The sequence below is a fragment of the Alexandromys fortis genome, unplaced genomic scaffold (genome assembly GCF_014885135.2).
Source record: "Alexandromys fortis isolate MF-2015 unplaced genomic scaffold, M_Fortis_MF-2015_v1.1 scaffold_168, whole genome shotgun sequence".
In the NCBI taxonomy this organism is placed as follows: Eukaryota; Metazoa; Chordata; class Mammalia; order Rodentia; family Cricetidae; genus Alexandromys; species Alexandromys fortis.
The window spans coordinates 1,682,037-1,709,484 of NW_026068058.1; the positions used below are offsets into that span (position 1 = coordinate 1,682,037).

General features: G+C 40.3%; 1 long non-coding RNA gene across 1 annotated transcript in view; it reads left to right on the forward strand.

Moving 5' to 3' along the window:
- The first annotated feature begins 10,212 nt into the window (after positions 1 to 10,212).
- LOC126487348 (uncharacterized) overlaps positions 10,213 to 27,448 on the forward strand; it is a 123,451-nt gene continuing 106,215 nt past the window's right edge. Inside the window, exon 1 of the long non-coding RNA XR_007588344.1 lies at positions 10,213 to 10,355. This is a non-coding gene — a long non-coding RNA (uncharacterized lncRNA). The remainder of the gene's footprint in view (positions 10,356 to 27,448) is intronic.

A 27,448-nucleotide genomic window follows, 5' to 3' on the forward strand; every position in this document is an offset into this window, starting at 1 on the left:
CTCTCTCTCTCTCTCTCTCTCTCTCTCTCTCTCTGTGTGTGTGTGTGTGTGTGTGTGTGGTGTGTCTTGGGAATTGAATTCCTGTATTTGCACGTACAAAACACACAATCTACCCTCTGAGCCACACCCCCAGTCTGCAACTATATTTTAAACCTTGGAAAATGGATAGAGAAAGCAGATGGCAATATTCCCAAGTTAAGAACTGTGACCCTAAATGATAGTGGAGAGGGTACCCGAACTGGCCTTGCCCTATAGTCAGACTGATGAATATCTTAAATATCACCATAGAATCTTCAGCCAGCAACTAATGGAAACAGAGGCAGAGACCTGCATTGGAGCACTGGACTGAGCTCTTGAAGTCCAGTTGAAGAAAGGGAGGAATGAGAATATGAGCAAAGGGGTCAAGACCATGATGGAGATACCTACTGAAACAGTGTACCTAGACTAATGGGAACCCACCAACTCTGGCCAGACAGAAAAGGAAGCAGCATAGGACCAAACTAGCCCTTGGAATGTGAGTGACAGTTGTATGGCTGAGGCAGATTGTAGGACCACTGGCAGTGGGACCAGTATTTATCCCCAGTTTGTACTGGCCTTTTAGAACTCATTCTTTTTTGAGGGATACCTTGCTCAGCCTAGATATAGTGGGGGAGGGCCTTAGTCCTTCCTCAAAGCAATGTGTCTTAACCTCTCTGCAGAGTGGATGGCGGGAGAATGGGGGAGAAGTGGAAGGAACAGGAAGAGGGGAGGGAGTGGGAGCTGGGATTGGTATGTATGATGGAGGTGGGTCTTGTAATAATAAAGAAACTGCCTCGGCCCTCATAGGACAGAAAATTAGGTAGGCGGAGTAGACAGAAGAGAATTCTGGGAAAAAGAAGCTGAGTAAGAGTCGCCATGATGCTCCCACTCCAGACAGACGCAGGTTAAGATCCTCTCTGGTAAGCCAGCTCATGGGCTACACAGAATATTAGAAATGGGTTAGAACAATATGTAAGAGCTAGCCAATAAGAAACTGGACCTAGCCGGGCCAGGCAGTGTTTGAAAGAATACAGTTTCCGTGTAATTATTTCGGGCATAAGCTAGCCATGCGGGCGGCCGGGTGCCGGGGACGCAGCTCTGCCGCTCCTATTTCAACATATGTAAAATAAAAAAAGATAGTTTCTTCTAATAAGATAAGAAAAGAAATAAAAAGGAACTATGAGGGAGAGGGTTGGTATAGGAAGCACAGCATTGAACGATGCCATGAGTAAGCCTGGCACTAGCGTGAGTATGGAATGGCATGGTTGGTTACCAGGACTTAGTTTACTTGAAATGGAGGTGAAGGAAAGGGGAGGGCAAGGGTGGAAGTGGGAAGGAGCTATGGCAGGCTCAAGTCTCAGCTGCGAATGGTCATATGCCATATGGCTGTGCTGGTGAACAGATTAGCTGCTAGAATGTTACAAGACCATCACCACAAATACGGACCGTGATTAAACTGGAATTTGTAGGTTGGTGGGAAACCCCTGTGAGACAGCCCTGGAGCTCAAAGACACTGAGGACAGTGTGGTGTAGGTGTCAAAGCTTGGCAGACACCCAGGGGTAGTGAGGAGCACTATTGTGGGTGCTGCTATGCATCAAAACCAACCCGTTCTAGGGGGTGGATGTCCAGGACTGGGACTCAGGTGCAGGAATAAAGCCTGTTGAATGAGAACTCTGGGGGGGGGGGGGAAAGGAGAGGTCAGAAGCACAGCTTTTTGGTCAGAAGCTGCTTTTGTCATTTCCTAGTAGTGTAGTCGTGGGTAAATTACTCAACCCTCATGGCCCCCAGTCTCCTTGTCTCTAAGGTGGTCATCTCTCAGATGAGGGTGATATGTACCCATAGGGTCCTGAAGAATTAATTGCAGAAACTTATAAGAGAAAGTAGTAGCATAAAGCTCACCAAATGATAGTCAATAATATGATTTTCCCTTCTTTCTCTTTTATTACCACTACCATCAGCACTGGGCTTATATAGAGGAAGTAGTCCTTTTAAGGGGGAAAAGAGAGTTTCAATTTCCGTGGCCAAATAGGGAGGAGTAACTTAAAATGTCAATGAAATGAGGAATCCTCTTTCCAATAGAATCAGGGTCCCACGTGTAGCCTGATCCTGCCCCTTAGAGTAATGGCACCTTCAAGAACAGAGAGGTACAATGGTTGGATGTGACCAGGGACCTATAAGGAGGAAGGGGGTCTCAGACAGGACTATTGAGGATGAATTATATAGTAAAGGAAGCCTAGGATTGAGAGTTGATAAATGTGAACATGCTTTATGAGAGTGCCTCACCCCCATGTTTGATTTGCTGCACAGTTAGGGCGTGTTTGACGACAATATCTCATAGCTTCGCTCTGGAAAACTTTTAATGTAAGTTTTGAACTGTAAATTTTGCCTTAGCTTTACTAAGAGATATTAAATTTAATGGAAATCTCTTGTTGTGTTTTATTAATATTGGGTAGTTTTAAAAATCCCTTTAAACCTGTCATGAAATTTAAGGAAAATATATGAATGTATTGGTAATTACAATCCCAACCCTTTTCCCTACTTTGTAAAATGGCAGAATCCCCTAAAGAAACTGTTTTGGCTCCTTCCATTAGAGGGTCTCAGCCAAACAAGAAAAAGACCTTGAAGAAAAGAGGAGGAAGAAACAGTTCCTATTCAAAAAGACCCTTTTAAGGGATTTATAGGAGATGGAAGGCATGCGAATGAATGTGAGCTTCCTTGGTGAACAAAACTTTGGGGAAAGAAAGGCATTTAAAAATACTGCCTAAAATTGTTATGAAAAATTTAAAGCTTGCAGTAAGGTTGAAAAATTGTTCAATGAATAACAACATATTCACCATTTATACTTGACAATTGACAGTGTTTCTCTGAATCTGCTCCATCCATCTATCTATCTTTACCCATGTTTATTCAAAGGCATTCACAAGTCAGCGTTTTACCTTTAAGTTCCCTGGTATGCATGCCCAGGAGTTGTCAGGGACAGTGCCAAGTTAATTTTTCTTTTTAATCAACCACTCTAAACTCCGGGGCACAAATTGACAGCTGTAAGTGTTATTTCCTGACAGAGCTCGTGTGTGTAGAACGTACAGAATGATGACGTGTTCCTGCCAAAGTTATGTGTGTAGAGATATTTCATTTGTATTTTAATAAATAAAACTTGCCTGAAGATGAGAGAATCAAACAGCCACACTGGTCAGCAGTACAGACCAGGCAGTGGTGACACATACCTTTAATCCCAGTAGCCATAATAGTTCGTCATAGAAACGGGGCGGTAGTGGTGCATGCCTTTTATCCCAGCACTAGAGAGGAATAGAAGATGGGAGGAGACAAGTCTCAACTCAGCTTTGTTCTGAGGAGTTACGGAAGCAGGATCGCCATTTAGGGCTGAAGTAAAGGTAAGAGCCAGTGACTGACTGCTTTGCTTTTCTGATCTTCAGGTTGAACCCCAGTGTCTGTCTCTGGTTTTTTACTATCATTGCTACATATGTGGAGCCGTAGCTGAGAATATTGAGATACTGAGGGTCTGGAGTTATCTGGAGGTTTCTGCAGATTAGCTGAGGAATGGTTCAAAGTCAAGATGGAATTGGATGTGGAGACTGGACAGCTCATATATGGCCCTTTCCTGGGCCTTGGGCATCTTCTACTATGGGTTCTGAGAGGGAATATTTCAAGAAAGAAGCTTCTAGAAAATGAAGTTCTACAAGACCCAGGAGGCATCTGTGTCTACCTTTTTTTTTCCTGCAGTCTAGGAAACTGTATAGCATCACATTCAGTGAGCTTTACTGCTGGAGGTAGGAAAAAACATGCCCATATACAGGGGGAAGGGATAGAAGTGCTCTTCTCCATGATGTACCAAAAGATTTATAGCTAATTTTAAAGTCCATCACAAAGACAGTATCTTAGATTACATGATGCTATTATCATATAAATAACATAGATTTTATATAATGTCTTGTACCAATAATTTCTCTGTTACCCCAAAAGAAGGTTTTTAATATTTTTTATACTTATGTGTTTTGTTGAGACAAGGTCTTACTATATAAACCATCTGGCTTAGACCTCAAGATCTTCCCAAACAATCTAAGTTATTGGCAGAACTACTGGTGGCTCCTCCCAAAATGATGCTAAGACCCTACTGTGGAAGACAATATCTTCAAAACTCATTGAACGTAGAGAAATGGAGCTGCTACCTGCTTAGAGCTTTCATGTGGACTAAGTAATATTCATGGCACTGGAAGGTACTCTTCTTGCTAACAAAGGAGAAGGGTAAGCATCATCTTCTGTCTGCAGTCGTGACTTCCTGCAAGATATGCTGCTCAATAGTGGCACTATTGAATTTAAGGCCCACTCCATGAGATGGAACCTATGCCTGAAACTCTTCACCAAGTCTAGGTAGGCCATGGAGCTAGCTGAAAACCAAACACTTCAGTTCTGCTAAGGAATGTAGCCATCAAATGACTCCTCATGACATTCTGCTGTACTCATAGGTCAGTGTCTTGCTCAGCCATCATCAGATGGCAGCAGATAGGAACAAATACATAGAACCTCAATTGGACAGTGTGCAGGGAGTGAGAGTCCTCGGAACCCACAGGTCCAAATAGATGTCTCTATCAAATCCCTCCCCTCAAGAAATTTTGTTGAAGAGGAAGTGGAAAGAGTGTTAAGATCCGGTGGGGATGGAAGACCCCATGGAAACAAGGTCTTCTAGATATAAGGTCTGATGCACACGTGAACTCATAGAGACCATGGGCAGCATGCATAGGGCCTACACAGATCTGATGTAGGATTTCCCTCTCTATTCTGTGAATGTTTTATTACCATTAGTTAAGAAAGAAAGTGTTTTGGTCTATGGCAGGGCAGAAGAGAGCTAGGTGGGGAAACTAAACTGAATTCAAGAAGAAAGAAGGCAGAATCAGGGAGACACAATGTTGCTGCCAAAAAAGAAAGACACCAGAACCTTACCTGTAGGCCACAGCCTCATGGTGATACACAGATTAATGGAAATGGGTTAATTTAAGATGTAAGAGCTAGCTAGTAATATACCTAAGCTATTGGCCAAACTTTGTTGTAATTAATATAGTTTCTGTGTGGTTATTTGAGTCTGGGCATCTGGGAAATGAACAAGCACTCTCCATTTACACAGATCTAAATCAGATGGAGTCTCAGAGTTGAGAGGGGAGGTAAGCAGAAGTCCCTATCCCTAACCCAGAAGCTGTCTCCAATTGATAACTACTCACCACAAATGAAAAATTAATTTTCTCCAATGGTGTCTTACTGAGAATACAAATAATACTTAAGGACAATCTCCATGCCCAGCAGTAGATGACCAACACAAAATTAACTCAGTAGTATGTTTTGGAGGTTTTTAAATCTCATAATGCTTTTCTAGGCATTTAAAAAAAACTTTGCAGGTCTTTTGCTCATGTACTATGGTTCTCATTTAGTATTTTTATGGGATCTCTCTCTTTCTTCTCTCTCTTTCTCTACCCCTATCTCTGTATTGTGTACCTCTGTATGCATTTCTTGTGCTTTTCTTTGTCTCCCTTTTCTGTTTTGTCCTATTCTGTTTTTGTTGTTGTTTGAATTTTTTCTTTTTTATTGTTTTTATTGAGCTGTTCAGTTTTGTCTGTCCTTTCTATGTTTGTTTTTTAATGTCAGAAATAAAAGTGTGTAGATTTGGGTGGTTGAGGAAGTGAAGAGTATCTTGGAGAAGTTAAGGGAAGGGAAAATGTGATATGAATACATTGTCTGAAAAATATTTTCAGTAAAAATAAAAATTATTAGAAAATTTTCCTACTTCAGACTTTCATAAGTGCTAGTCTACTCTTTTCTTCAAAACTTCAAAACACTACTGATAATGTATTTGAAAATTTTCTTGTTTTATGGAAGGTTCTGAGGAAGATCTCTGGTACAATATACAATAGTATATTATATAGCAAAACAAATAGTAATAATTAACCAGCCCCCAAATCCAAAAGTTTCAAAGAAATAGCAATCAACAGAAAATCAACAATCAGGATGAAGAAAAACCCCACAGGCAAGTACAATCATGATATGGTACCATAAGTTTAGCAGGGATCATAGGAACAGAAATATGTGGGACTCAGTCTCCAGGAGTCAGTCCAGATACTGATGGGAATATAGACATGTCTGTAGGTAAATTAAAGCTGGTGCTATTAAGCAGTAAGCGCAGACACAAAGACGACTCACAGCAAAGGAAGCACATTCAGTGACCTATTTCTTACAAGATGAGATCCAAATGGAGTACACTATGCTTCATCTCCCCCTTGTCTCTTTTCTTTTCTGATTCATCTTGCTATGTCCAGAAATATTTTCCTGAGTCTTTGTTCTGGTGAATGTTCTCTGGCCTAGGATATTGTCCCAGTTGGCTCATTTGAATATTCTACTTTATAAGTTTAGACTTCCTTTTTTATGCTTAGACAAATTTACTGGACCCAGACACAAAGCCTGCCAAGTGTATTTCCCAGGTCTTTGTTTGTTTCCCTTTGGGTTTTTCTCTGCTGTAAAAGTTGGAAAGCTGATGGGCTCCCACCGACTCTACCATTTTGGACCATATCACTGCTACTCACTAGGGAAGCCAAAAAGCCCAGCTCATTTGCATGACTCTCTGCAGTGGCCCTTTTGACCCTAGGGCTGTTAGAAGTACTCATTAGATCCTCTTTAATTAAATATGTAACACACATCATGACATCAAAAATAAAAAAAGAGAAAAATACAAACCCAACAAAGCTCCTGCACCTAATTAAAAGCAGGCTGTCTTTGCCTCAGAGCAAGCTGGGGACAGTGCTTTCATCCTGGGCACAGCCACAGAACCCCTGGTGCCCAAACCCAGGAGGCAAGGACATGAGACTTTGTATGTGCCGAGAACTCTAAGCTTTGTTGGGTGACACAGGCTCCCTCACCTCCCAGTAGGTGGGATCTAATTTCAGCTCCCGAAATGTGTGAGTCAAGGTGAGGACCAGCTTCCATTTCCTTTCATCCGTCCCCTCAAATGCTCATTTGGTGACTACCACGCAGTGTTATTATAGGTAAACAGAACATGGACACAGTGGTATGGACTTCCCAGCAAAACAAAACAGAAAAGTTCAAAGAAAATGACCCTCATGTATCAGCTGTTCATCCGTGACTCTGATGGAAAGGGATGAAGCAGCTTAACATGGCTCCCAGGGGTAAGGTCCTTGAGGGCCTTTATTTTGTACAGTGCTGAAGATAGAAAGCAGCAAATCCATGGAGGAGACTTGTTTGTTCACCTTCTCAGAATCTCCTTCATAGATAACCTTGAGCTGTCCTCCTCTCCTCCTTTAATCTTTTGTCCTCTCCACCCTCACTGGTCCTCTCCCTTCTTTACGAAAACTGCAAAACCTCTTCACCTTCTCCCGTGAGCTTCTTTCCTATTCTACATGAGTCTCAAAATCATTTCCTCATGCTAAAGGGATTCAAAATACCTCTTACTTATCTTGTCAGTGATGGCAGCCCATGAACTGTTACACTGTTGGCAGAAGGGCTGGGGCAGGACAGGTGGCTGGAAGTTATACGTGTTGTGTCCTAAGAGGCCCTTCTTGTGGGTAACTTATTTGTATAGCTCTGGAAGGACCTGGGCACTTTAAGTAAACCAGAAAATTCTGGTTCCTCTTTAAGCTTTGAAGTGTAAAGGAAGGCTCTGCTTTTCCTGTGTTGCTATTTGCAAATTTTGAATTCAAACTCTCATCCAGTGCAGCAACCGGTTTAACAGAGAGTAGAAGGAGGAGATTTAGGGCATCTGCTTGTCATGTTTGCTGCCAGCTCTTTGGGCACAAGACCTACTGAATCTAACAAGATCCATCAACCATAGAAATACCCGTGGAACAAGTAATTGTTAGGGCCCCGTTATGTGCCAGGTACCCAGGTCTCATTATGGGGCTCCTATAACTGAGTGTGGAGATGGTCAGAATTTGGCAATAGTAAAAGGTTTTTTAATGTTCAAATGATCAAAAGTCAGTTCAAATTCAAAGGCATTATGAATCTGAAGAAATCCCAGCAGAACCCACCCGTGTGGCACTGTGTGAACTCACTAAGCTTGAACCCTTGGGGTGTGCACTCTGCCTCGGGCTACACAACACCAACAAATGCTGTTGGAAACCCCTCAGTTCAGATCCCTGGCTATTGGATGTTATTAATTGTGGTGTTTTTACTGTAAGCACTAAATTTTCTGCTCTTATGAGATCATAATGGTTTAATTATGGAAAACAACGAGTTTGAATGTTTTTCCACTATCCTTTCTCAGCATGTCAGTATCATATTAGTATGCCTTTGCTTTGTACCGGGTTAGAATATTTGTTTTGAAAAATTGCTTGTTTGAGTTGCTAACTTGAGTTTTATAAAAGAAGAAAAAAAACACTAAATGAATTTTGGCTTAGGATTAGTATGGAATTTCCAACAATTTCTGAAACTTCCCCCAATTGGTGCTTCTACTATTTTACATTATGCATTTGTACAAAGCAGTGTCCTCAACATTAACAGTTTTAAATAAAAATATTGATCAACTCTGAAAAACACTGAAGATAATCTATATCCTCTAAGATCATATATACATCCATGATTTAATTTTTTATGTAAAAATAAGCAGGCACGCCTATTTTATTAGTATGCAACTTGCTTTCATCTTGAATATATTAAAACTACTTGTAGAAAGCATTGTTTAAAATACATGTCACTATGATTATTGGAAACTGTTGGATTTTCATAGACATTTTAATAGATTTTGTTCTAGTTCCATTTGTGTTGCTGTGGAGAAGACGCCTTGACCAAAAACAACTTGGATGAGGTAAAATGGTTTCTTTGGTTTATGAGTCCAGGCTACAGTTCATCCTTGAGAGGAAATCACTCTAGGGACTCAATTAGCCAGTCACATTATAAGCACAGTCAAGAGCAGAGAGAAATGAATGAACCTGTTTCCTGCTTTTTTATGTAGCTCAGGGTATTTGTTCTCATATGTAGCCTAGGACTAACTGCTAAAATAATGGTGCCACCCACAGTAGCTCAGTTCTTCCCCCATCAATCAATAATCAAGGCAGTTCTCCATGGACGTGCCCGGAGGCCAACCTGATCTAGGTAATGTTTCAACTGAAGAGTTCTTCCTACGTATTCTAGTTTGCTTTTCTGCTGCTTGTGATAAAACACTGACCAAGGACAACCTGGGGAGGAAAGGCTTTATTTGGCTTTTGGTTATAGTTTATCATGGGCAGTGTGTGTGTGTGTGTGTGTGAGAGAGAGAGAGAGAGAGAGAGAGAGAGAGAGAGAGAGAAAGAGAGAGAGAGAGAGAAGAGAGAGACAGAGAGAGAGAAGGAGAGAGAAAGAGAGAGAGAGGGAGAGAGAGAGACACAGAGAGACAAAGAATGATGCACGCAGAGAGAATGCAGAAACTCCAGGCAGGAATCCGGAGTCAGGAATGACTTGCTCTTCTTGTCTTTCTCAACTTTCTCATACAACCCAGGATCACCTGCCTAGGAATGGCTGTTCCACATCAATCATTAACTTAAAACAAATGCCCCACAGATGTACTTACAGGCCAGTGTGGTGGGGGCAGTTCTTCTGTTGGGGTTCTGTCTTCCCAGGTGATTCTAGTTTGTGTCCCATTTACAAAACTAACCAGCATACCAGGTCATTTTGGCTAGAGCACGTTGACATTTCAAACTAACTAGTACGCCTCTGTACTCAGGGCCATATAAAAATGTCTCAGTTGAAAAGAGGTTTCAAGTGGTAAAAGGCTTTGTTCTAGTATGAGTCATGAAATAATAACAGCACCGACATCCAGCTATAAAAATTCAGAATTCTAATGGAGGAAAACAAGCAGTTAAAGCCACAAGAAGTGATAGAGTTGGTAGCTTAGATATGATGATTGAGAAAGCCTCTCTCTATTGAGGAAAGACTTGTGTGCCATGAAACTATATGAACGTCTATGGGAAGACAGAAAGGTCAGTACATTTAAGGGCAACTTCTGTAGCTAGAGTAGACTCAACTGATAGAGGAGAACCAGGAATCTTCTGGTTGAGTCTGATGAATCACTTGCAAGCCTCTAACATTATTACTGTTTTGGACCAAATCTGTGTTTTTGTTGTAATGTACAAATAATTTTACTGGACAAAAGTTGATGATTGACTTCTATCATATTGATTGCTTGGAGGTAGTTCAAAACCCTGGAGAAGAAGGTCAAGATGTTGGACTACAGGAACCCTCTGTGTGAGAACTGAACGTCATGAAAGCCGAAGACACTAACCAAAGGTGCTCTTGAAAGATTATGAACCTTCAAGATGGAGGACAGACACAGAGAAGCAAGAGGGTGAGTCTTGAGGTCTCCTCGCTACTTGGGGCTTTCCCACCCAGATATGTTTATCCCTGTATGACACACCTCTCAGGAAACTCTTCTTCCTCGGCTCAGATGAGAGCTGTTTTACCATTTGTTCAAACCCTCTTAGCCTGTTATTTTTTTTCTTCTAAAACCTTATCATTGACTTCATGCATTCTACTTTCAAAGTATCTTCAGAGCCTGAATACATCTTATCATTTTATAACAGCTCTTTGGCCCAAGCCATCCTCTCTCTCGCCTGACTGACGCTGGCTCCTGACCAGTCCTTGTTGAGCTTGTCCTTGCCTGATTCCTAGTCCCACGGCCTATCATGACCCAGACAGCAGGACAGTGCCTTCAAAAATCAAGGTGAAATCACACAACCCCACAAAACTGTGTGATGGCTTTCCCTTTCCTTCAGAGTGAATTTCCCAAACCCTCAGACAGCGAGGCACCTTCCCTGAGATCCCCTCACCGTGGGGACTCTAATACCGCCACTGTTACCTTTGCTCACTCTGCTCTCATTATGCAGACTGGAAAAGATGCTCGCAGTGGAGATTTACTGTTCAGAACATGTACTGCAAATAGAGGATAATGCACCTCTATAACCCTATAATGTCTTAGGCTGTAATAGTCGATGCTTATTTTGTGGTTTCAAAATTCTAACCAATAAAGCCTTATCATTCCCAAAGCTTTAGATCACCCTCCCATTTTTATTTTTTTAAATCTCTATTGATACTAAATTAATTCTGGTATTAATGCTATTTTTCACATGCTGAAATACAGCCTCGCTTTAATCTCATAAGACTTAATAGAGCTTTAATGCAATCTCACTGCCCCAAATAGCTTGACCTCTACAGCAGCCAACTCATTTCCTCCTCACCATATTAATAAAAATATTCTCTTATGCTCTGTGTATTTGAAGCCTTTTATTTTGAAATATATCACCGTCACGGAGATGCCACACAAATACATACTTGCCTAGCTATGAAGAACAATGTTCAAAGAGAAACTAACATATTTAAGAGTGTTTCACTGCTGGTTCCCAGCGACTGTTTCTGTGGGTCCCTCATCTTGTTACATCCCTTGCCTCTCCCCAGAGTTAAAGGAACTACTACTGTTATTATTGACACTAGTTATTTTCTTTCTAGGTTCATCTTTTTTTTTTTTTTTTTTTTTTTTTTTTTTTTTTTTTTTTGGTTTTTTTTTTTGACAGGGTTTCTCTGTGTAGCCCTGGCTGTCCTGGAACTAGCTCTTGTAGACCAGGCTGGCCTCGAACTCCCAGAGATCTGCCTGCCTCTGCCTCCCGAGTGCTGGGATTAAAGGCGTGCGCCACCACCGCCCGGCCTTCTAGGTTCATCTTTGTATATATTTTGAATGACCCATTCTTCATTTTGTTTGAATCTGTATCACACAGAGTGAGACGCTGACAATGTTCTTTGGGATTGTTTCTTCACTCAGTGGTGGGCCCAATATTCATTTCTATCTTATTGACACATGCAATTGCAAACTGTTGAGACTTTTTCAGGCCAACTTGAAGCCCCGTGTCGTCTGTAAGATTTTCCTACCTTTCTACTCAATTCTATATAGTCTTGAAATAAAATTTTATCTTTCCTCATTTCCCAGGGATTCCCATATTCTAGCTTATAATATAATTTTTCATATTCTCTTATATTTACTCCTGGTTTATTGGTCTTCAAAAGGCAGACTGTTTATCTCTTTTTTCCTCGTTTTCAGTAGCACCAGACCTAGAATATATGCATAATTTATGATTATAAAATGCTTATTAAACGCACGATGTTGAGAACTACAGTATATATTTGGATGGCAGACCCTTTATTGCATATTCCCCAAAGTCTAGCTAGCTCAATAATAAATACATCTCATCTATTTCTCATCTCGCTAGGCTATTGTACACGCTCGGCTTACTGTTTGACTTCAATTACATTCTCAATAGCAGTTTCTCATCTCTCCAAAGCTATGTTTTGTATCTGCTAACCTGCATCTGTCTAATATTGAAATCTCGGCACTAAAGAAAACAATTGGGTAAACAAAAGTGTAAGTGGGTGAAGGATTAATCAGAGTCAGGGCCCTTAATTCTGCGCTGCTTGTGCTAAACAAATGTAATGAAGGGGAATCCAATAATAGAAGCGCGAAGAGTAAGAAGCCATCCCCGAGCGTGTGTGGAGACACAGCTGTGCTTACTCCAGGCCCTGCTAAGTAGCGGCACCGTGGTTCCCAGGGCTGGATGTCTTGGAGCCCTGGGAGGGTTGCCTTTCTCAAACTTTTCTTCTGGAAGATGCCTCTGCCTCATCTAAGCCAAAGAACAAGTGTATCTGAGAAAGCTCCCGTGAATTCCCCTAAGCTCAAAACATACAGAGCAAAATACAACTTCCCTCTGAAAAGGAAATGAAGTGTTTTATTTCTTTATTTATTAGATTTGTTACTAACCGTACCCTGTGCCCGAGCCCCCTAGGCAGAAAAGCTTATTGTAAAATAATAGAGATAATTAAATTTTATATTATGAAACAGCAATCAATGCAGCAAAACTAGTATCTCATCCACTGGGGATACCGAAACTAAAGAGATGGGTTCTGTGTGATGTCCCAAGGCCAAACAGCGCTGCTGTCTCTTCTCCGCTCTCCTCATCCAGTGATATTTATTAAGAATGTGGTTGCTGACTACCTTCCACGTCTTGTTTTCTACAAATTAAGACTGGCACTCAATTATATAGTAATGTCTTGGATAATACTTGTGGTATTGACCCAAGAAGAACTTAGGAATTTATGCCATCACCCTGAGGTGAACTTGTAAAATTGGTTAATTTCGTTCTCAAGGAGCTATTTGCCTCTCTGTTCTCTTTCCTGAGCTTTCGTCCTCAGAATTCCCAGTGTGCATCCTACCTGCTCACCCATGTGGAATTTCATGAAGGAATCTCCGGGTTTATTCCAGTAATATGCCCAAACCTAGCTTGACTCTTAAAGGTTGTGTGCTCATGGCATGGCATTTGCATGTGTCTAAATGGCCTGATGTGAATTTTACTACTCACCTGTTGGTCCTATGACTTGAGGAAGTTTATTTAGTCCCTTCTAGATTTTATTTTCAATTATTGCTGAAAAAGAAGTCTATCCACTTTTCTTTGTAAGCAAACCAGTAACTTGTTTCCTGGCTAACAAGCATTCACTGTCTCAGGAAGAAGAAAGCAGACCCTACAAAAACACAATAGAACATCATTCCAACCACAAAGAGACTGAGGTCTGCAGCCACCTGGATTTGTCTAAAAGAGTACGCCAACCCTGGGCAAATAGGGCCAAGAGAATAACTGTGTGACCACAGCAGTAGCAATATAACAGAGCACAGCAGTTTATGGAGATTTTTAGAGCATCCACAAAAATCCCTGCGAGGTTTCAGGTACACAATGGCTCGTCGACATTTGAGATCCTAAAGGCACTGCACATTTAGACAATAGCCATGCATGTTGAGATAAAGCTCTGTAGAAACTGGAGACATTGACACATATGTACAGATGTGTAATTTAAAATTACCTTCAAAAAACCAGTCAGGAAAGTTGAACTTTGAGCTTTAACTTAGCTCTGTCTGTGTGGCTCGGTTTGAGACTGTGGATGTCAGATTCAGATCCTGAATTCATGGGAGAATGAGGTTCAGTAAATTTAAGTAACAAAGATATTCATTCAAGGAAAAGAATCATTTATCATCTTTATAGGTACTTGCAAGTGGATAGCCGGGATCTAACTCCAGGTTCTTCTATTTGGATACCACTTCACTGTGCTCATGACTTTATGATCAATTAAATCACTGGTGGTACATTTTCTGTTCTTGTTTCTACCACTGGATAGGAAATATTGAAACTGCAAGAGGAATATCGGAGACATTATCTGTCTTTCATTAGAGGACCAAGCCAAAGTGCAGCCAGAAGCATATCTTGTGCTGTGAAGAGCAATTTACCAATGTAGGGGTGGCCATGTGAGTCTGCAAGGACATGATGTCATTAGTGACCAGCAGAGAAATGACCAACATTCACACAAGATGACCACTTCTGGAACATGCCACCTTCTTGTGTACCCATATCATCAAACACTGAATATTACTTATTTCACCAGGGGAAAAATCCTATCAACAGATATCACCAAAATGCCTTTGTTATCTCTGAATACATGCAGGTGACTAAACATCTAGCCTTTAAAAATACATCTTTCCTATTGTCCTGACCACAGTAAAAACAAAGGACCCTAAAGCCATCTTGAAGTATAATCTTCAAACTTACAGCAGTCATGGAAAGAACGAAAGATTTGCAATCACAGATTTCGGGTCCATCATTTAACAGTTGTGAGAATTCAGTCTGGGAAAAGGATTCAGGAGCCCTTATATATCATGAATGTCATCCGGACTGGACACAATGTATGCAAAAGACATTATGACTGATGCCTAGGAGAAGCTCAATCTCCTTTAAGCATAGTTGTTATTTTGATCATGACTAAGAAAGGGTGGGAGAAGTCACCTGACGACTACATTGACAATAACGGGAAAATTGTTTTTCTGCATGATGACTCATGGAAGAATGATGTCCTCTGAGCAAATGGTGCAAGCTGCCACTCAAATTCCCTGAAGAATATGGAAACACACCCATCAGTGTGATCAGAATCAACAAACATTTTAAAAAGGTGAAAAAACGCCCAGATGAAGTGAAAGCAAAAAAGCGTACCTTTTGGATGGAGAAATGATGAAAAAAATGATGACTATAATAAGAACAGTATTCATGCAAATTATATACCTGCATATGCCAAACATTCTTGATAACAAAATACAGCCTTTTGTTTTCATATAATTCATGTATGTCATGTGTAGATATACATGCATAATTATACATATACATAATATTTTTGTGAAATAACCAAAAAATGTCATGAGTTTTGAACATAGATGCAATGCAGTAGTACTAAACATGTGTTTAAAGAAAATTAATAAACTAGAAGAGGGTGATAATAAGGATACATGCTAGCACACAGTACACCTGCCATCAGCAGCAGAGTGGAGTCTGAAGGCACATGTATGGAGTGGTAGAAATGGGCAAAGACTTGATGGTGGAGGATATGAACAGATCACTAGATGTAGTACAGGCTTGCACCTTAGACAGTACGAAACTTCTCAAGGAGGTGATAGTGACTGCATGAAATACTTTAATTCCTGAGCAAGCACTTCTAAAAATGAAGCACCTTGCTAAGGCAAGCTACAAGTCATTTTAACATGCATTCCAAAAGAAAAAAAAAGGCTGAAGGGTTGGCTCAGAGGTTGTTTACTTCTCTGGCAGAGGACCTGGGTTTGACTTCCAGTACCCATATTGTAGCTGACAATCATCTCTAAGCCAGTCCCAGGGGGTCCAACAGGCTCACACATTATGCACACATATGCATGCATGCAAAACATTCATACACACATAATAGAACAAATACATCTGAAAAGTATTGAAAAGAGAAAGAGTAACAAAGAGGAAATTATTGTATTAATTTAAATCTGACTACTGCAAAACCATGGCTGCTGTCGCTAGAGCGTTAGGGACTTGGGTAAAGTGATTCTTCATTCTTCCAGAGAGCCTAGAAAGATACAAAACTGAATAACAATAATATAATTAGGAAGCATGAGTGGGTGTATAATCTAGAGAAAAAGATGGGAAAGATGATGACCTAAGAGATTGTATGGTAGAAAACTGGATGAAAATAATTACAAAAAGTCCGAAATTATTCCAATGCTAACAAAAGATCTACAAATTTTAATGAACTGTCACGTTGAAAGTTTGGTTCCTTTTTTAAAGGGATACATACTAAGGACTGAAAAAAACATCAAGGATAAACACAAAAGAACAACCTAGAAACCAGGACATAGGAATGCTTTTTCAGAGCCTAAATATTGTTAGATAAAATTTGAGAATGATGATTTTTAAAACACAACTGTTTAAAAGCTGGGTGAAACACATGGTGCGCTAGGCAAGGAAGCTGTGTTACTCTGAGTTTCTCGGGAAGCAGCATCTGAGAGAAGGCATGCATATGGGTAAAGCATTTGCAATCCATCCTAAAGAATAGTCCTGAGGCACCGCAGCGAAGAGGGAAAGTCACAAGTGCAGTGGAGAGTTGGTCACTGTTAGGTAGCCCACAGTGAAGACACCGCAGGTACTGGTTACAGGACATGGAGAAATCAAGTCAGTACTGAATGTGAAACTTCCCTCATGCTGGCTAACTCTCACAGCAATGGAGGTTATTATGCAGGCTACTGGTGGGGACAAAAGACGTCAGTAGTCTAGGTATGAGCACTGTGAACCACAACAATGACCAACATGCCAAGAAATTCCCTTTGATGCAATAGTGGCATAGTGGCCTGAAAACCATAAATTGTAACCAAGTGCTTTCTGATTGGATTTAAAATCTTCACAGGAAGAAAAACAGCAAATCTTGTCAAGAGTCCACAGAGATCACAAGTCCCAGGGCAGAATCTACCTAATGTCTTACTGCTGGATGACACAGTATCAAACGGCCCCCTAAACTGATGTTTCTCTACTTATAGATTAGTGCAACTCTCAGACCACATCAGAGATTTTTCTTTGAGCAGTGCTGGATAATGGTTGATGCAGAAACTCACAACTGGTCAAGATATAGGGTTTAAGCATCAGTGTAAAGCTCAGTTACAAAGGGCACATTTGCATAATCCTCTCAAGGCTCAGGGACCATCTCCTGAGCAGGGAAGAAAGTCAAAAGCTGGACTGGAACAAAGAGTGTCTTCTGGACATGGCGGGACCATAGCTCCCATGCCCTCATAGCAGCTGTGGTCTATGTGCAAGATCACACACCACTCAGCATTCCAGCATGGAGTCTGAAGGGCTTCAGGAGCTCCATTCAAATTAAGGGCATTTGATGGCTTCTGGGGAAGGAAGAGTCAGTCTTCTTCATGGATGTGACTGCTGGTACGTCACCCAAGGTGACACCATATCCAGGAGCAGCACAATTGGAGTCAAGGGGTAATTAAAACAAAGGCAAGAACCAAAACACAACGTAAAGTTTGGAGGATTCTAGGAGGAGTTAGGGTTGAAGGTAAACCAAATATATTGTATGAAATTCTAAAAAGCAATACAAGTATTTAAAGGAAACTACATCCACGGTGCCTTGGAAGAGGCTTTTGAGTCTCCTGTCTGGATGTCCAGACTTGAGAGCTGGATGTTTAATCTTCCAGTTCTGGCTGCTGTTTAGTGGGGAAGCGTGTTGGAGAGCATTCCTGCGTGGAACTCATTTTTCTATACTTGTGGCTTGTTTCTGCTCAAAGAGCTCACAGATCTTCTCTACCCATCGGAGTGGATCCTGAGTAGTAGGGAGGAGGGGACAAAGTTTGCAGGCACACAGGTTCATGCACTACTGAAGTCTACCAGAAGCTTTCTTGGAACTGTCAGATGCATCTACTGTCGGGATAAGGGATATAACCTAGGGAATTTGTCCAAGCCCCCCTCTCGCACCGCGTGTGTGTGCACGCATAAATGCCTCTGTGTGCATACAAAAGCAGTGTAGAGCTCTTAATTTTTGTAATGCAGACAGAGAGAAAAAGGGACAAGTCAAACAGTGGAACTACAACTCCTAAAATAAGATAGTAAGCACAGTTTAGGTAGAATAGAATAAACTTTCCTATGTCTGTCATCTAGACTACACAAAGCCCTGGGTTCCTCCTACTTCCTGAAAATTCTAGGTGTTGTTAGCTTGTGATTCCAGTTTATTTCACTGTGAGCTTCAAGAAGACATCCAAATGGAATGCACTACAATAAATAAATAAATAAAATGCTAGCTAAGCAGGCACGGTGTCCTGACTAATTTTATGTCAACTTGACACAAGATAGAGTCATTTAGGAAGCGTGAGTCTTCATTTGAGAAAATGATCCCACAAAATTGGCTAGTAGGGAAGCCTCTGGTGCATTTTTTTGATTGGTGGTTGATGTGCAAGAGCCCAGCCCATTGGGGTTGCTACTCTTAGGCAGTATAAGATGATATAAGAAAGAAGGCTAAACAAGCCCTGGGGAATAAGCCAGTAAGCAACACTCTTCCATGGCTTCTGCATCAGCTCGTGCCCCCAGGTTCCTGCCTTACTCGAAGTTCCTTCTCAGACTTGCTTTGACACTAGACTGTCTCATGGAAGGGTAAGCCAAATAAACCCTTTCTTCCCAACTTGCTTTTGGTTGGTTGTGTTTCTTTTTTTTTTAATTTCCTGCACAGCAATAGAAACCCTAACTAAGACACATGTGGACGTGCTCCAATAGTCTCACAAGTAGGGAGATAGAGGTAAGAGGATCAAAAGTTCAAAGCCAGCCTAGCCTACATAAGACACTGTCTCGAAAGGAAGTGAGAAACCTCCAATTAAATACCAGCTAATTGCGAAACAACGTGTACAGAGTACAGAATGTTTTGGAAGGCCACTTCCACTCTGTTTTTCAAGACGGGCATTTGTGTGATATGCTTGTCTATAACCATTTCATGGAGCTCTGGCTGTGAGTTTGAGAAATTTTCAGGTCTATCTGCCCATGTTTTAAGTTACAGGCCTAAAGTACCCTCCACACAGCTTCACAGCTGTGTCCCCTGCACCGAGTTGTGAGCTTGGCAGAGAAGGTCTTCAATATCACCTGGTGAATGAGCAAATGACTGAAACACCATTGTTAAAGCAAAACGTTAAATAATTAAATAATTTTAGCACTGTCACAGGTTTTAAATTGTAAATATAGTGATCTTTGTATGGTACACAAAGCATAGATATTATTCTCAAATTTTAGCAAATAATTATAAGAATTGATTACATTATATCTCACAAATAAAATGTGTATCAAAATTGAGTAGGAAAATATCTGGTTATCATATAATGTCTGTAAATTAATAACCAACGCTTAAAAAAATCAAACAGAAATAAGACCTAGCAATTTGGTAATTTAAAACATTCTTTAAAAACCTATTAGGACAAACAAGAAGAAATCAAAATTATAATGATAGGCTATTTAGCAAATAATAGAAATAAAAATATGTTATTATACTGCAAAGCAGCTAAAGTTATTCTCAGAAGCAATAATCTTAAATGCTTTCATTATTAAAATAATAATAAAATAAAGGAATATAGCAATCAACTGAGTGACTTAAAAATGGGACCGCAGAATATATCTAAGGAAACAGAAGAAAACATATAATAACGACAGCGAGATTTTTAATGGATTCACAAATGAAAGAATGTACCTTTTCAGTAAATATAAAAGCTTTTCTTTAAACACAATGCAACAATATCAGTGAAAAAAAAAGGCAAAAGGTGAAGCCAGCCAAGATAAAAGAGAGGAAATAAACAGTTTTTGATGTGAGAACATAAGAGCAGATAAATTTTTAAGTCAAGAAGACACGACTCACACTACACAATAGATATTTTTTAAAGCTACATTAAATAAATGATTTCCCAGGGAAGAAAATCAATGCCCAACATTTAGCTAAGAAAAAGTAGAAAATTGGATTTGACCAAAAATAGAAAACAAATGACTTTTTAAAAAATCTTTAATAACAGTTCCAATAATTTCACTGTTAGAATATTGCAGAGCACATGATTCTCATACCACCCACAATTTTAAGAAACATTAAAAAAATAGACTGCTATTTATTTCATTGTTTTTAAAAGCCCCACCACCCAAAGAGACATAAGCAGAAAGCAACACCTTCCAGAGACTGGAAAGTATCTAGATAGGAGCTTTCTGGAAGCTATTGATGTATAAAACACTTAAACCATTACCAAATCAGACTCAGCACTGTCTCCAAATAATCGCCAACCATGACCAAGTGGTTAGATTAAAGAGCTGAATTATTCTAGGATTATAATACATTGCAGCACAGAATCTCATATAAAATAATGCATCAGCCATTCTGATTTTTCCCTTTGATTCTTTTCTCTTACTCTGTATTTAAGATGCACAATCACTTTTGGGAAACTAGGTTCAGAAGATTAAGCCTCTGACTGCAAAAGGGTGTCTACTGGAAATCAACAGGTCATGTGGTGAAGGGTGAAACACTAGAGGCAATGGTTAAAAACAGACTTATGTCTACTGTCTTCTCTGCTACTTAATCCTGATTTTTTCTATAATCAGGAAACAAAGAAGGGAGGAATACAGACAAAGAAAGGACAGAAAAACACAGCCTCATCAATAGGGCTAGCAAAAGGATAACTTTGAATTTCATTCAGTGGACTTGGTAGGAACAATTTCTATCCCTGGTTGTGGGAGAAAATTTTGGAACAGTTGGAGGGCCAATTGGGATGGCCCTTGCGGAACAGCTTTGCCACAGGCTACTGGAGACAAGCAGAGACTGTCTTAATCTATAAGAGGAAAAGAAGGAAATAACAAATTAGAGAACTGGATTATTGACAGTTTCTGTGGATTGTTAAAAGGTCATGAGATACAGGATATTTATTTGTCAGGATTTCTTGTAATAAAGTTTGTAAATTAAAAAAAATGATTTATGACCACAGCTTTTTCATTCAAAAAAGGCATAGTTTACTTTAACTGCCTAATCAAGTCTTCAAGTTTTTTATTTCCTTTCTTTTCTCTCCTTCCTTCCTTCCTTCCTTCCTTCCTTCCTTCCTTCCTTCCTTCCTGCCTTCCTGCCTTCCTGCCTTCCTGCCTTCCTGCCTTCCTGCCTTCCTGCCTTCCTGCCTTCCTGCCTTCCTTCCTCCATTCCTTCCTACTTTCTTTTTCTTTCTTTCTTTCTTTCTTTCTTTCTTTCTTTCTTTCTTTCTCTTTCTCTCTTTCTCCCTTCCTTCTTCCCTCCCTCCCTCCCTTCCTCCCTCCCTTTCTTCCTTTCTTCCTCCCTCTTTCTTTCTTTCTTTCTTTCTTTCTTTCTTTCTTTCTTTCTTTCTTTCTTTCTTTCTTTGTTCTAGAATATAAACCTAGGGCTTTGAGTGTTCTAGGCAAGTTATTTACTACTGAACATTGTGTGTGACACTTAATGGTAGCACTTTACAAGACTGTCATGTTCAAATATCAACATAAATCCCAAAGGTGACAGAGCCTAACAATGAAATTATATATAGACACATATATTTAAAATCTTAAAATATGATTATGTAATTATTTTATATTCTAGTATAAAATGTGTTATACATATATAATATTTGTACAGCTTCCTGATATGCCTTTTGTACAGTTTATCAGTATAATAATTTTCTTTATCCATAACTTTATTTTAGTTTTTGATTATGTGAGTCTGTGCTCCTTTAAATTTTAAGTTCATTCACTCATTTATGTTATTTTTGTCTTGAAACACATTTTTTTTATTGAAAATAGATTCTAGGTTTCTAGGCCTGGGTGTCCCCATGAGGACAAGGGCAGCTCTACCCCAGGTTTCTGCACTTGGGTATAAGAAGAATTTTACACATGAGCCATAGGTGCCGCGCCATCAGGCAGCATTATGATTCTTGGAAGCAGGGTCCTGCCCAGTGCCCTGACAAACAGAGCCAAACAAGGAGACCCACATATGGGCCAGGCAGTAGGGCACTACTATGGTGAACAAATAAATGGTGTGGTATGGGAGAAAGAAAGCACCAGAATAGTTCATGTGATGGGGACAGAGACAGATCAGAAGAGGTGGAAGCAGTGTGCAGTAATAAGGAACAGCGGGGCAGCGTCCCCAGCACCCCGGCCGCCTGGCTAGCTTATGCCCGAAATAACAACACACAAACTGTATTCATTTAAACACTGCTTGGCCCATTTCTATCTAGCCTCTTCTAGGCTAATTCTCGCACCTGGACTAGCCCATTTCTAATAATCTGTGTAAGCACCCCAAGGTGCGCTTATCGGGAAGATTCTAGCCTACGTCCATCCTGGGTCGGAGCTTCATCGTGTGTGCCTGCCTCAGAGAGCAGAGCTGTCTGTCGAGTCTGAGCTCACTTCCTCTTTCTCCCAGCATTCTATTCTGTTTACTCCTCCCACCTATGTTTTAACCTATCAGGGCCAAGGAGTTTCTTTATTGCTTAACCAATGAAATCAACAGATTGATATATGACACTCCCACATCAGCAGTGAGGAGCAGGCTGATGTGGCTGTCTTGCCATGTGGATTGCCACTCAGGGCCATGGTGATGTCTGCGCCTGCGTTTCTGCTTATGTCTGGACTCATGACTCTGCTACAACCACTGTCTGTGTTGATGTCTTGGATCTTGATAGCACCGAAGGCTGAGAAGACAGGGCTGCACAGAGTTGGCTAAGCCCCTCATTGGTGGCAACACCAGGGAGAACTAATCCTGCCGCTCACTGGCTGAAGTGCTAGAGCAGGTCCTATACCTCACTTGGGTAGCAAAATGGAGCTGGCGCCATTTGCAGGGACAAAGGTGAGCTGACCCTGAGGGTGTGAGAATGAGAGAGAAGTTGCACCTGCCACGTGGTAAAGGAAGGATGCCTCCCCTTGCTCCTCGCCACCTGCAGCAGATGCGGGGCGGGGCTGACCCAACTCCTCACTAGCTGCAGCACTCAGGAGAACAGCCACACAGTAGAATTGGCCCTGTAAACAGGGGCACGGGTGAGCCAGTCCTAAGGGCATGAGAGGGGCATAGCTGGTACTGCTTTCCTCATCTGCGGTGTTGTAATGGTGGTGAAGGAAAGATGCCCTCCCCCCTCACCTCTACAGCCTCCATCTGGCAAGGGAACTGCAACACTTGGGAAAGCTGGCGCTGCAGGAGCAGGTGTGAGCTGGCCTGAGAATATGAGTGAGGGAAACCTGCCCTGACTCCTGTCTGCTCAGGTAGGGGAGAGATGCCCTCCACCCCACCCCTCCATGCCTGAGGTCAGTGGGAGAGCTGGCACCGAGGTCATAAGTGTGGTAGAGCTGCTTCTGTCCCTCACCAGATGCAGCACGTAGGAGAGTGGCCACTGCACCTCAACTGGACAACACAGTAGAACTGGTCCTGATGGTAAGGATGTGGGAGAGCTGACCCTGAGGGCATGATAGTAGAACAACTGGCCACACCCCTTGCTCATGGCTGCAAGGGGTAAACTAGCCGGGACAATGCTGAAGAGCTCACCCTAGTGGTGAAGATGGGGGTGGGGAGAGGGGTGTCCAACAGACCCAAAGCTACAGCATCTCCATGACACAGGGCAACAACAGAATGTCCAAGAGAAATCGCAGGTTTTCGTAGGTATGTGGATTGATATCCAGGTTTTGATTCGGTTTCACTAGTCCTTCTGTCTGTTTTTATGCCAATACAGGCTGTTTTCAGTACTGTAGCTCAGTAGTAGAGTTTGAAGTCAGTGATTGTGATGCCCCCAGAATTCCCTATATTGTACGGGATTGTTTGAGGGTATCCTGGGTTTTTTGCTTTTCCATATGAAGTTGAGTATTGTTCCTTTTTTAAAATTGATTTTTATTGAGCTCCACTCTGCTCCCCTCCCTGCCCCTCTCCTCCCCCCTCCAACACTACCCCCAAGGTCCTCATGAGATCTTGTCATTTTCTACTTCCTATGTAGATTGGATCTATGTAAGTTTCTCTTAGTGTCCTCATTGTTGTCTAAATTCTCTGGGATTGTGGTTTGTAGACGGGTTTTCTTTGCTTTATGTATTGTTCTTTTGAGGTCTGTGAAGAATTTTGCTGGGATTTTGATTGCACTGCATTGAATCTGCCGATTGCTTTAGGTAAGATTGCCATTTTTACTGTGTTAATTCTACCTACCCAAGAGCAGAGATCCTTCCATTTTCTGGTGCCTTCTTCAATTTCTTTCTTCAAAGATTTAAAGTTCTTGTTATATAGATCTTCCACTTGTTTGGTTATAGTTACTCCAAGACATTTTATTTTATTTGTGGCTATTGTGAAGGGTGATGTGTCTCTGATTCTTTCTCAGCCCATTTATCATCTATGTAAAGGAGGAGTACTTATTTTTTTTTTTTTTGAGCTAATCTTGTATCCCGATACATTACTGAAAGTGTTTATGAGTTGTAGAAGTTTCTTGGTAATTTTTTTGAGTCGCTTATATAAACTATCATATCATCAGCAAATATGAGAGTTTGACTTCTTTTCTGATTTGTATCCCCTTGATCTCCTTTTGTTGTCTTATTGCTCTAGCTAGAACCTCAAGTACTATAGTGAATAGATATGGAGATAGTGGACAACTTTGTCTTGTTCCTGATTTCAGTGGGATTGCTTTGAGTTTCTCTCTATTTAATTTGATGTTGGCTGTTGGCTTGTTGTATAAAGAAAGCCTTTATTATGTTTAGGTATGTTTCTTGTATCCCTGCTCTCTCCAAAACCTTTATCATGAAGGGATTAGAAGCTTTTTCAGCATCTAATGAGATGATCATGTGCTTTTTTCCCTCCTATTTTGTTTATATGGTGGATTACATTGACAGATTTTCATATGTTTAACCATCTCTAAATGTCTGGGATAAAAATTTGATCATGGTGGATAATTTTTCTGATTTGTTTTTGGATTTGGTTTGCCAGTATTTTACTGAGTATTTTTTCTTCAATGTTCATGAGTAAGATTGGTCTGTAATTCTCTTTCTTAGTAATGTCTTTGTATGGTTTGGGTAACAGGGTAATTGTAGCCTTGTAAAAAGAGTTTTATAATGGCAATGTTCCTTCTGTTTCTATTTTGTGGAACAATTTGATGAGTATTGGTATTAGTTCTTTGAAAATCTTATAGAATTCATCACTGAAACCATCTGGTCCTGGGCTGGTATTCACTGGGATACTTTTGATAACTGTTTCTATTACTTCAGAAGTTATAGGTCTATTTAATTTGTATATTTCATCTTGATTTAATTTTGATAAGTTATATTTATCCAGAAAATTGTCCATTTCCTTTAAGTTTTACAATTTTGGGGAGTACAGATTTTCAAAGTATGACCTGATGATTCTCTGGATTTCTTCCATGTCTGTTGTTATGTCCTCCTTTTCATTTCTGATTTTGTTAATTTGGCTATTCTCTTTCTGCCTTTTGGGTTTTTTTTGTATAAAGTTTGTCTATTTTGTTGATTTTCTCTAAGAACCAAATCTTTGTCTCATTGATTGTTTGTATTGTCTTTTTTGTTTCTATTTGGTTGATTTCAGCTATCAATTTAATTATTTCATGCCTTCTAGTTCTCCTGGGCGAATTTGCTTCTTTTTGTTCTAGAGTTTTCAAGTTTTCTCTTAATTCACTTATGGGGGATTTTTTTCAGCATCTTTATGTAAGCATTCCTCTTATCACTGCTTTCATTGTGTCCCATAAATTTGGGTATGTTGTGTGATCATTTTCACTGAATTTTAGACAGTATTTTCTTTTTTTATTTCTTTTTTGACATATTGGTGATTCAGGTGAACATTGTTCAATTTCCATGTGTTTGTGGGCTTTCTGAAATTAGTTTTGCTGTTGAATTCTAATTTTAAGCCACAGTGATCCGATAAGATGCATGGAATTATACCAATTATTTTGTATTAGTTTAGGTTTGCTGTATTACTAAGTATGTGGTCAAGTTTTGAGAAGTTTCCATGAGGTACTGAGAAGAAGCTATATTCTTTTATGTTTGGATGGAATATTCTATAGATGTCTGATAAGTCCATTTGAGTCATAACATCTGGTAGTTCCCTTATTTCTCTGTTAAATTTCTCTTTGGCAGACCTGTTCAATGGTGATAATGGGGTGTTGAAGTATCCCACTATTAGTGTGTGGCATTTAATGTGTGATTTAAGCTTTAGTAGTATGTGCTTTACATAAGAGAGTGCCCTTATATTTGGGACATAGATGTTCATATTGAGATTTCCTCTTGGTGGATTTTTTCCTGTGACTAATATGAAATGTCTTTCTTTGTCTCTTTTTATTGATTTTAGTTTGAAGTCCATTTTGATAGATAGTAGGATAGCTACACCAGCTTGTTTCTTAGGTCCATTTGATTGGAATTTTTTCCTGCACCCTTTACTCTGAGGCAATGTCTGTGTTTGAGGTTAAGGTATGTTTCTTGTATGCAGCAGAAAAATGGATTCTGTTTTTGTATCCAATCTGTTAGCCTGTGTCTTTTTATAAGTGAGTTGAGTTCAATTATATTAAGGGATGTTAATGATCAGTGATTGCTAGTTCTTGTTTCTTTATTTCTGTCTTTATCAATTTTTAAATTCATTTTCCATGACTTTGTAAGCTTTCTGTTGTTTCTGTTGTAGTTGAAATCCAGATTTACTCCCTTGGTGTTCTGATAGGATACAGGGAGTTATTTCAATTTGCTTGTGTCTATCAAGACTACTTTGTGTCCAAGTATATGGTCAGTTTTGGAAAAGTTTCACGATGTGCTGAGAAAAAGGTATATTTTTGTGGTTGGGTAGTGTCTTAGGGGTTCTATTGCTGTGATGAAACGCCATGATCAAAAGGCAAGTGGGGGAGGAAACAGTTTCTTTGGCTTACACTTCAGAATTGGTCTTCATTACTATAGGAAATCAGGAGAGAAGCTCAAACAGGACAGGATGCCGGAGGCTGGAGCGGAGGCCGAGGCCATGGAAAAGAGCTGCTTGCTGGATTGTTTCCCATGGCTTGCTCAGCCCACCTTCTTATAGAACCCAGGACCAGCATCCCAGGAAAGGTCCCACCCATCATGAGCTGGGCCATTCCTCATTGATCACTAAATGAGAAAATGCCTTACAGCTGGATTTCATAAAGGCATTTCCTCAGCTGAGGCTCCTTCCTCTCTGATGACTCTAGCTTGTGTCAAGTTCACACACAAAACCAATCAGTACAGGTGGAATGTCTTGTAAATATATGCTAGGTTCGTTTGGTTTATAATGTCAATTAGCTCCAGTATTTCTTTGTTTAGTTTTGTCTGTTGGTGAGAGTGGGGTGTAGAAGTCTCCCACTATCAGTGTGTGAAAGTCAACCTGTGTTTTAAGCTGTAGAAGTGTTTCCATTACAATAGTGGGTACCCCTGTGGTTGGACATAGATGCATAGATGGTAAGAATTGAAATGTCATCTTGGTAGATTGATTGCTTTTGATGAGTGGGTAATGTTCTTTCCTATATCTTTTAACTAATTTTGGTGAAGCCTATTTTATTATATATAAACATATATA